Here is a 10,147-nt window from a genome sequence, read left to right as displayed (position 1 = left end):
ATCATATATATAAAAATATAAATATATTTGAATATGATGTTATTTTATAATAATTAACCTATCAATCTGGAGTAGAATAGTAGAATAGAATAGATTAGTGGTTGGTGGGTTGGTTTCTCTGATTTTAGTATGATCACCGTAATGAATTGGAAACCTCTTTTCTCCTCCGATTCAATGTTTTTCATCTACTACCTAAGTATACATAGCTAGCTTTCTTTACCCCTTGGCCGGCCATAACTTACTTCATACGACTTGCAGCGGTAAATGAGGATTTATTATTTTATTTTATTTTAAGTCTAAATGAGGACTTAAAATTTTGTAAATGAGGCATTGCATAATAGAGTATTGAAGTCTCAGATCCAATTAGAGAGCGTTTTTGTTTTACAACTGTTTCTTCGGCTGATAGAGCATTAATATTGCACAGTATTTTTGTAACCAATTGAGATAAGTGAATAATATTCGCTTTTGATCGTTAAGAAATAAAAATACTTACTGTATTCTAGCAATCGCGTATATTTTTCAATTTAATGCCTGATAGGTCATCAAACGTTAAACAATTTCCAATTGTCATTATCCAATAAATTAGACAAACACAAGTATCAATCAAATATTCATTAACCCAATGCTTGCGTATTACAATCCAGCCAGCCCAGACTCGAGAAATCCAAGGGCAAGATTGAAAAATATGGAAAATATTTTCTCTAGCTACACCGTAAACCGGATATCATGGGGGTCTAACATATGTAGTGACCTGCAAGGTTCACCTTAAGATCGTAGATAGGGCGCGTTGCTCTGATGTAAGATCCCGAAGAGAATATGGTTTTTGTGCATATATGCATTTGAGAGATAGCTTTTGAGTTTATGTTGTGATTATGGTTTACTATATTTGTTTACATATGAGAGTGTCCTGTAATAATAGGAAGAATATTATCTCTAGTCATCTATTAAGAATAGCTTTCATGTGTGTGGCCCATAAAACGGAGCTAACATGCTTTAATTTGGGGATTCTGCGAATGTTACGAACAAGCGTCCCTCGTGAGAAACATTCTTCCGGGCAGCTAGAGAGTTTTCCTATCATTTCCCCCTTGCTTGCATGAAGCAAGAGCTTCTATGAAAGTAAGTGATCTTTTGAGAGAAAATCCAACTATTCATCTTTGACGGAATGATTTTCATGGCCATCCCTGTTACTTTTATTTTTTGAGCCTCAAGACGATCTCGTTTTTGGGCTAAGGGTCAAGCCGGACTCATCAAGGCAAATATTGTAACATATCGAGGTCCCAGAATGGTGGCTAATACTCTTCGAGAATGTGCCATTCTTCTCACGAAGAAAGCAGATTGGTATTGGTTTATTAATCTCAGTGCTTCGGATTATCCACTAGTTACTCAAGACGATAAGTGTACATATATACTTCAAATTTCTGAATTAACTGATCATGCATGAAAAATTTTCATCAAGTTTGAAATTGCAGATCTTCTCCACACATTCTCAACGTTAAATCGAGACCTGAATTTCATCGAGCACACTAGCAACCTAGATCGGAAGGCGCAAGCCAGGAACGAAACTAGGAAAAGCCTATGGATAGGGCCGACAAATATTCATCACATAAAATATATAATATAATTAATTATTAAAATTTATTTAATTAAAAAAAAAAAGAGAAGCGTATAACACAGAATTCAACCTCAAGACCTGCTTAATTAAACTTTGAATAGGATTACCACTACGCCACTACATCTTTTAATGCCTCTGTCGCACATATATATTGGTTTTTAAAAACTTGAGTAGCCCCTAACTCCGTCCCTAGCGCAAGCATTCTTCTTAATTTTGTTGGAGAAATTGATATATTGGTCCGGTCAATTATAGTTTGATCAGATTTTTTATGGATTTTGGTATTCGAATATTTTGAAATTAGGTGTTGATGCGTAATTTTTCGTTTGTAGATGAAGATTATGTTGAGAAGTTGGAGCATTTTGTTAAGATAATAAGCACTTTGTTTATTATCCCACATTGCTCATTTACACAACAATAATTGTGTTTATATATAGATTCTCAATATAATGGGTCACTTGACTTGCATGTAGAGATGAAGTCTTTAAGTGTCCATATGCGTACATAAGGCCGCTAGATCGTGTATTGACCTAGGTCGACTCTGCTTATGTTCCAATTCGGACATGTTTGGGCTCTAGCCCAGCCATAATTTCGGCCAGGCATACTAAGACTGTCAAATTCGACTTGTTCGAACCGATTATCTATGAGTGCTTTTCTTTGTGTGCACTCCAAGTCAGAGAATCTTTTTAACAATATCCCTTTACCCTTTTGGCTATAAAGACTGGACAAACCCTTCATAATTTTCTATACCGAAAATTAGGGTTTTATATCAATAAGCCGCTTCATCCATTCTGTATGTGTCGTGTCTTCATAAAGTCTGGAGAGTCTAGATATCGTAAGTTTCGCTTGAACTACGATTAAATCTCGTGCTGGTTATCGTCGTTCGTTCGGGTTGTATCCTGGGAAGCTCAACGCCGTCAAACCGAAGTACAGTATGGGGCGTATTACGCTTTAAGGAAAGCGATCCAATCGTGCCTCCGAAAATTTGCATCTCTCTTTTCTGAAAACTTTCTTATTATTCGATTTACGTTTATGTATGTTTACTTTGTTTAATTCGATGCTCATGTATGTATGTTCATATCGCTTTAACTACTTGTCGATTTCTTTATATTATTCATGTGATTAATAAAATTCAACGAAATATATTTAGAATAAATTTTTTTTATTGTATTTTTATTTTGTTAACCGCAAATTTGTTGTTCGTCAAGTATGACTATTTGTTTAATTTTTTGTCTGTTCTTTAGGGATAAGTGGGCTATGCCTCTTATTGTAGATCCAGGACTGTCTGATGAGACGAAAAGGCAAGATATATTTTGGGTTCAGCCCAAGAGAAGTTTGCCTACAAACATTCAACTTGTTCACTGGTTAGTTACTAAGTTAGTTTTTGTTTGTTTTGTTCACTTTTATTATTATTGTTGTTCATGATTTTGGTTAATTATATGGATCTTTTAATTTAATTTGTCATGTCAAAAATTAAAATAACAATTGTCATTTATATATATACACACCCAGTCAGGACGAAGTTAGGATTATAAGGAGGGTAGGGCTGACCCATTTTTTAAAAAAAATTACTTTTTTTTTTAAAATCTCATAGTCAACAATTAATAAAGTATAAACTTTTAAGGTTTTATAATAAAGCAATTATTAACCTAATATTGAATAATTTTTATTTTTTAGAAAAAACTTTCCCCAAAATGTACTGTTTTATAAGGAGTTTAAGTTTTTTTTATATATAAAACAATTCTACAGAGTCTAACATATTGATGTTAATTCATTATAAGTAATAAAATAGTTTAACAAATAGTTTAACACCATCTAGTAACTAATTATATTCATAAAATTAAGTATCTACTTTTATAATTAAATCTATTTAATAATTTTTATATTATCTAAATAAATGATAAAAGTAGAACTAAATATAATTATTATCTAACAAAATATGTACATACAAATATTATTTTAATTACAGTATAACCTCAATAAATTAATACTCAATAAATTAATAATCTCACCAAAAAATAATATTTTTCTCCGTCTCGAGTCGGGACCAATATGATAAATTAATAATTAGCTAAATTTATAAGATAATAAAAAATTTAAATTCATATGGGTCTCATTTGATATATAATTTAATAATTCATTATATCCATCACTATATTTTGTACATAATTCATATTACTTCCGTCTCAAAATACACTTTGATCCAAAAATTAAAACATCATGTATTTTGAGATAGAGGTAGTAATTAAAATAAAATTGTTTCTAAAAATATGAATCTATTGTTACTTGTTTCATTTTAAAATTAATGTCACCTTGAATCTCATCACTAATATTTCTTAGTGCATTAAGAAAATCCAGTGTAGAGTTCTCGTATTGTAAAAGGAAGTGATGTAAAGTGATTGTTGCTTTAAGAGCATCTTTACGCGAAATTCGTTCTAATTCCACACTATCATTCTCCATATCATCGTCTTTGTTGGTTTCCATAACACTCTCAATTATTTGTTCATTCGTAGGCAACTCGAATCTCGTTTCATTTTCTCCCGGATAGTTCAAAACATTTTTAACATTCATTGAAATACGATAGTTCAATCGATTGATTATATAATGTAATTGTTGTAAGCCGTCATTGTCCATTTATTTTTTATTTTCCGAAGATTCACCATCTCTCAATCGAAATTGGTTATAATAACTTGGTTAATATATTAGTACATGTAGTTACATTAATTGTTGAGTAAATTTATATACTTAGTTAATTTTAGTACATATAACTATAGGATACTAGAACTTTATCAATAGAAATAGATGAATTTGATTAAAATGAATGATTAATATATAATATATATAATGTTCAAATATATCTATGTCAATATTCATATTCATATTGGAAAGATATAAGATGTATATATATTCAATAAAACAATTATTATTAATTTATTTTATTAAAAGAATATCAATTTACGAGATAAATTAATACTTGTTAAATTAATAAAATTTTATAATTTTGACATTATTAATTTATAAGATGACAATATATAATATTAAAAATAAGGGAGAGAATATTGGAAAAGGAAAAAAAAAGGATAATTGATCTAGTAGAGAATTGGGATTTGAACCCCGTACGTTTCACTAAAAAGAGAGTCAAAGTGAAAAACCATTCTGCCACTTGCACAATATGTGTTATCTAAACGATATTATATATATAAAATAATAGAGTGATTAATTTTTTTCAAAACTTCGCGCCTTACCAGATTACACTGTTGCTCGTCCATGTGCTTAGCATGGATGGTTCTATCCCGTTCATTCGTACAGTACATTGTTTGGGGTTACAAGAATCTTTCTAGGACATTACTCATGTACTACACAAACTTCGTGTGTCCCAGAGGGCTACTTTCAAACCGTCATCTATAACGAGCCACAGCTTTCTAAGACGGTTGCCGACCATGACCTACAATATATTTTCTACGACAATCCCCCGAAATAGCACCTACATTCCCTCATCGCTGACATGGATTTGATGATCAAAATCAATGCTGGAAAAGAACGATGCCATTCTACATACGCTGGACAGAGATTTTCTCTAGTGAGGCATTGACAGCTTCACCCCAGACGGATGGTGTAGCGGTGAACCTCTAAATGCTCCAAAGTAGCGATGTTAACAGAATAAGATCATCAATTTCGAAAGAGTAAAACGGCTTTCAGAAAAAATCTAGTTGTGTTGAATGATGGACCGCCAGAAGTTTTTACTGGGGAGGATACTTTGGCATGGATTAATAATTTGTGTATGAGGAAAGTCACCAAACTTAATCATGTGTCATGGAATGCGAATGGTATAAAACGTGGTTGGATTGAAAAAGTAGCATTTGGGATCTCTCATATTGGTAAAATCTCTTTAATCGATACAAGACATGCATGATGTATATTGAGAAAAGATGCCTTCAATAACTAATCTGGTGTATCAATGGCAGGAAATATGAAACATGGAGGCAGTGGTGTGGCGACAGCTTTACAATCAGATAAACAAAACAATCTTGTATAATATAAAGAAAATCTTTCTCTATACTTAGATAAATGCTACTATCATATCGAGCAATCTCAATGCCAAGAAAGCACTTTGCATTACCTCAATCTTTTATGGTAAACTTCCAATGGAGAAAATTTTTCACAACAATGATCTCAGCTTCAGAACTCCTTGTAACTCAAACATGGTACACATTCGCAATGAGCATAAGTAAAACAGAATCCCAAGTATAGAGAAATAGATATGCATCATTTGTACTTTGAAGAAAGCCATAGACAAGTAATTGAGTAGACAAATTTATGTTCCATCAACAAGAAGCTAGTTTTAAACCATACAAATAATGCCTCAGTTTGCAAACCAAATTCAGTTAAGGCAATAGAAAACCACGAAGCGGAAAAATGTAAACACCGTCATCAAGAAACCCATGCAAAAAAGCATTATTTATGTCCAATTAAAGTAATGGCCATGAAACAGCCGCAACTAAAGCAATTGAAATGAGAATGGTAACACTTTTTACAACATGAGGAAAACACTCAAGATAATTGATTCCTTCAACCTTAGTTGGGCCTCATAGCGATCAATGCTACCATCAAGTTAAACTTTAGCTTACAAACCCATTTTGAAAGGGACGCGAAGCAGTCAACTTCCATGTTTCATTTTCAATTAAAGCATTCAACTCATTATCCACTGCTTTAACCCAATTTTCATTTAACTTAACATGTGCAAAAGAGTGTGGCTCATGCATGACCGACATATGTGCATAAATCTAATGTATTTAGTAGAATATGCAAACCTAGGTATTAACGAAGAGAGTCTAGCAAAGTTTACTGTTGAAATTTGGGTATAGAAAGGAGAACGGAAGAAGGAAGAAGATGAGGTTCAATTTGGGAATTAGGGATTTTGTTTTGAATTGGTTTCTAACCGTTGGAAGAAGAAGAAGAAACGACGTCGTCTTGTGTTTTGGGAGACGTTACCGTTGCTAGCCAAACGGTGCGTTTTGATCATTTTGTGCGAATGGGCTTCGTCTTTCTTCTCGGTCCAAGACCGTTCATTTCTTCCGGCCCATGTCAACTCCTTCCGTCCCATCAGTTGATTGCAACACAAGCTAAAGTCTTCTTCCTTCTCTTACAATCTACCACTCCAAGTATGACCTAGCCATCTAATCCAGCACACCACAAACCACTACAACAACTAAGTATGGCTTCACCATTCTTAGCATGATTTGATTACAATTACAATGTACAAATATGGTTTAAATTAGACTCTTTGTATTTATTTTTCTTGAATAAATGTCATCACATTGTAAAGCATAGTATAAATAGAAATACATAGGATGTAAACTAATTAATTCAAGTTAATCAAAAAAACTGAGATTGCTTTCTCTACAATATTACCTCTCTGCTAAAGCTTCAATATGGTATCTAGAGCCAATTGAAAGATCTTAGTTTCTTAAAGATAACTTGAACTCAAAATCAAAAAGACCTCACTTTAAAAAAACTCACCTTCAATTCAACAATATGCTTGAAACCGAGACTTCAACCTTCTCTGGTATAAACCAGAATTTAAACATAACACCTTCTTCTGACTTTTACCTTCACCCAAATGAAAATCCAACACAAGCATTAGTATCACCTCTGCTAAACAATTCCAATTATCACACATGGTCTAGAGCTATGACAATGGTACTTAGGCCCAAAGTAAAATTCAACTTTGTAAATGGCAGAATCAAAAAACCTCAAGAGGAAGACTCTACGTTTTCAGATTGGGATAGATGCAACATCACTATTTCCTGCTAGATCATGAATTATGTCCAACCTTCCATCTCCAGGTTCAATACTACTTTTTAAATGTGGAAAGATCTGCAGGCAAGATTCTCTAAGACAGATTTTTCAAAAATTTCAGACATACAAGAAGAAATCTACCTGTTGAAGCAAGGAGATATGGACATCTCAGACTACTACACCAAATTAAGGATCCTGTGGGATGAATTTGATAATCTTAGGCCAATCCCTGAGTGTGAATGTGTAATAAAATGTGAGTGCAAGGCTCTAAAGATCATGGCTAATTACTATGAAAATGACAAAATCATCAGGTTTCTCAAAGGATTAAATAATTTCTATGCTTAGACGAGATCCACAATTATGATGCTAGACCCTATTCCATCTCTAGAGAAGGTATATGCAACAGTTTCACACTTTGAAAGACAAAATCTCATACCTGCAGATACAGAGGAATCAAACCTTCCAGCTACTATCGCAGCAAAGCTAGCAAAGCAAGCTTTTCCCCCATATAAGAAGACTACTGAGGGAAAGCCAATATACAGTCACTGTGGTAAGATAGGCCACATTGCTGCAAAGTACTACAGAAATATTGGATTCTGTCCCAACTTCAAATTCACCAAAAATGCCTCAACCAACATGTCTGCTGTTGAGCCTACAGAGAAGACAAAGCAAAATGAATCAACAATTTCCATCTCTAATGATGAATATGAGACACTGAAAAGACATGCACATGCATACTCTCAGACTCAACTTTCTGTAAGCAACATGGCCTCAACCTCACAAGCTTTCAATGGTAAGCTTTTAACAAAAAATGCTCAAAATTCAGTTTTTCCTTGGTTACTAGACACAGGTGCCATATATCACATCTGTTGTTCAATGTCCCTTTTTAAAACACTAAAATCAATCTCTAATCACAAAATACAACTGCCTAACAAACATCTCATAGCTGCAACACATATAGGGACAATAGAATTGACAAAAAAAATTATATTGCTATATGTGTTGTGCACTCCTGAGTTTGCTTTCGACCTTATTTCTGCAAATAAGTTGACAGCTGACTCTAATTGTGTTCTTATGATCTACTCTTCAAAGTGTCTTATGCAGGACTTGAGATCAATGAGTATGATTGGATCAGCTAGACAGAGAAAATGGCTATATTTTGTGAATTTGGCAGAAAATTCTATGCTTCCTAGGAATTTATGTAGTATTGAAATGTCTTCGCCAATGTAATAGACATACCTAGGAAAACTTTTGATTTATGGAATTTTAGACTTGGTCATCCGTCTAATGCTAGATTATCAGCTTTTAAGACCATTAATCAAAATGTTTCTTTCACTCAAGATCATGTCTGTGATATCTATCACTACTCTAAGCAAAGAAAATTGTCTTTCTCATCTAGTAACTCTATTGCTAAAGAAGCATTTGATTTAATTTATATGGACATTTGGGGACCAATTTTACCATCAATGCATGGACACAGATTTTCCAACCATTGTTGATGATCATTCTAGGCATGCATGGATATATCTGATGAAATATAAGTCTGAAACTAGGCATTTGATTTCACAGTTCTATAAGTTGATTGAAACACAATTTGGTAAAAGAATTAAGACTGTTAGAAGTGATAATGGGCAAGAGTTCATGGACTCATAGTTTTATGCATCTCATGGCATTCTGCATCAAACTTCCTGTGTAGAATGTCCTGAATAGAATGGAAGAGTGGAAAGAAAGCACTTACACAAATTGAATGTTGGGAAAACTCTACAATTTCAAAGTAAGCTTCCTTTGAAATTCTAGAGCTATTCCATTTCACATGCTGTCTACTTGATCAATAAAATTCCAACACCTCTCCTAAATAACAAAATTCCTTATGAATTATTGTACAATAAAGTTCTAGATTTATCACATCTAAGAGTATTTGGTTAACTATGTTTCATATCAATTTTAGATAGAAATAAGACTAAATTCATGCCTAAATCATCTAAATGCATTATACTTGGTTATGAATATGGAACAAAAGGATATAAGGTCTTATATCTCAACAATCATAGTATTCAGGTAGGATATCATGTTGTCTTTCATGAAAACATATTTTCCTACAATGGTCCTAAGACTGACTTAGACAATTTATGCTTGATTCTGCCTAATGGAAGAAAATATGCACCTAATTCTGATGCATTGCTTGATGAGAGGATCACTTCTTCTAAAAAAAATCCCGAGGACATAGAGAATGATAATTCTGTGTCACTAGATAGTCCAATAGATGACTTGAATGAATCAGCTAAGCCATTAGAACCTGAAATGAATGAACAACCTGTGATTAGAAGATCAACTAGACATAGGTTTATACCTAAACATCTAGAGGACTATCACTGTAATCTAGTCATATCTCTATCACAGCAAGACCATACATCATTCCTCAAAGATTCAAGCAACATTCAAATTCCAGATACTCCTCACACAGTTAAAAATCTTTTTGCCTTTCCTAATCCATCTGCTAATCATCTAGTTTTTTCTCTGAAAATATATTGTCAAAAAGAATCTAATTCTTTTGAGCAACCTATTGAAAGTGAGAATTGGCATACAACCATACAGAATGAACTGAGAGCTCTTTCAGAGAACAAAATTTGGGAAATTTCAAACTTACCTAAAGGCAAGAAGGCAATAGGTTGCAAATGGATATTCAAACTCAAACATAAGGCAAATGAGAGTATAGAAAGATACAAGGCAAGGCTTATG

The sequence above is a fragment of the Rutidosis leptorrhynchoides genome, unplaced genomic scaffold (assembly GCF_046630445.1).
Source record: "Rutidosis leptorrhynchoides isolate AG116_Rl617_1_P2 unplaced genomic scaffold, CSIRO_AGI_Rlap_v1 contig331, whole genome shotgun sequence".
NCBI classification, from domain to species: Eukaryota; Viridiplantae; Streptophyta; class Magnoliopsida; order Asterales; family Asteraceae; genus Rutidosis; species Rutidosis leptorrhynchoides.
This window is presented reverse-complemented; position numbering follows the sequence as displayed.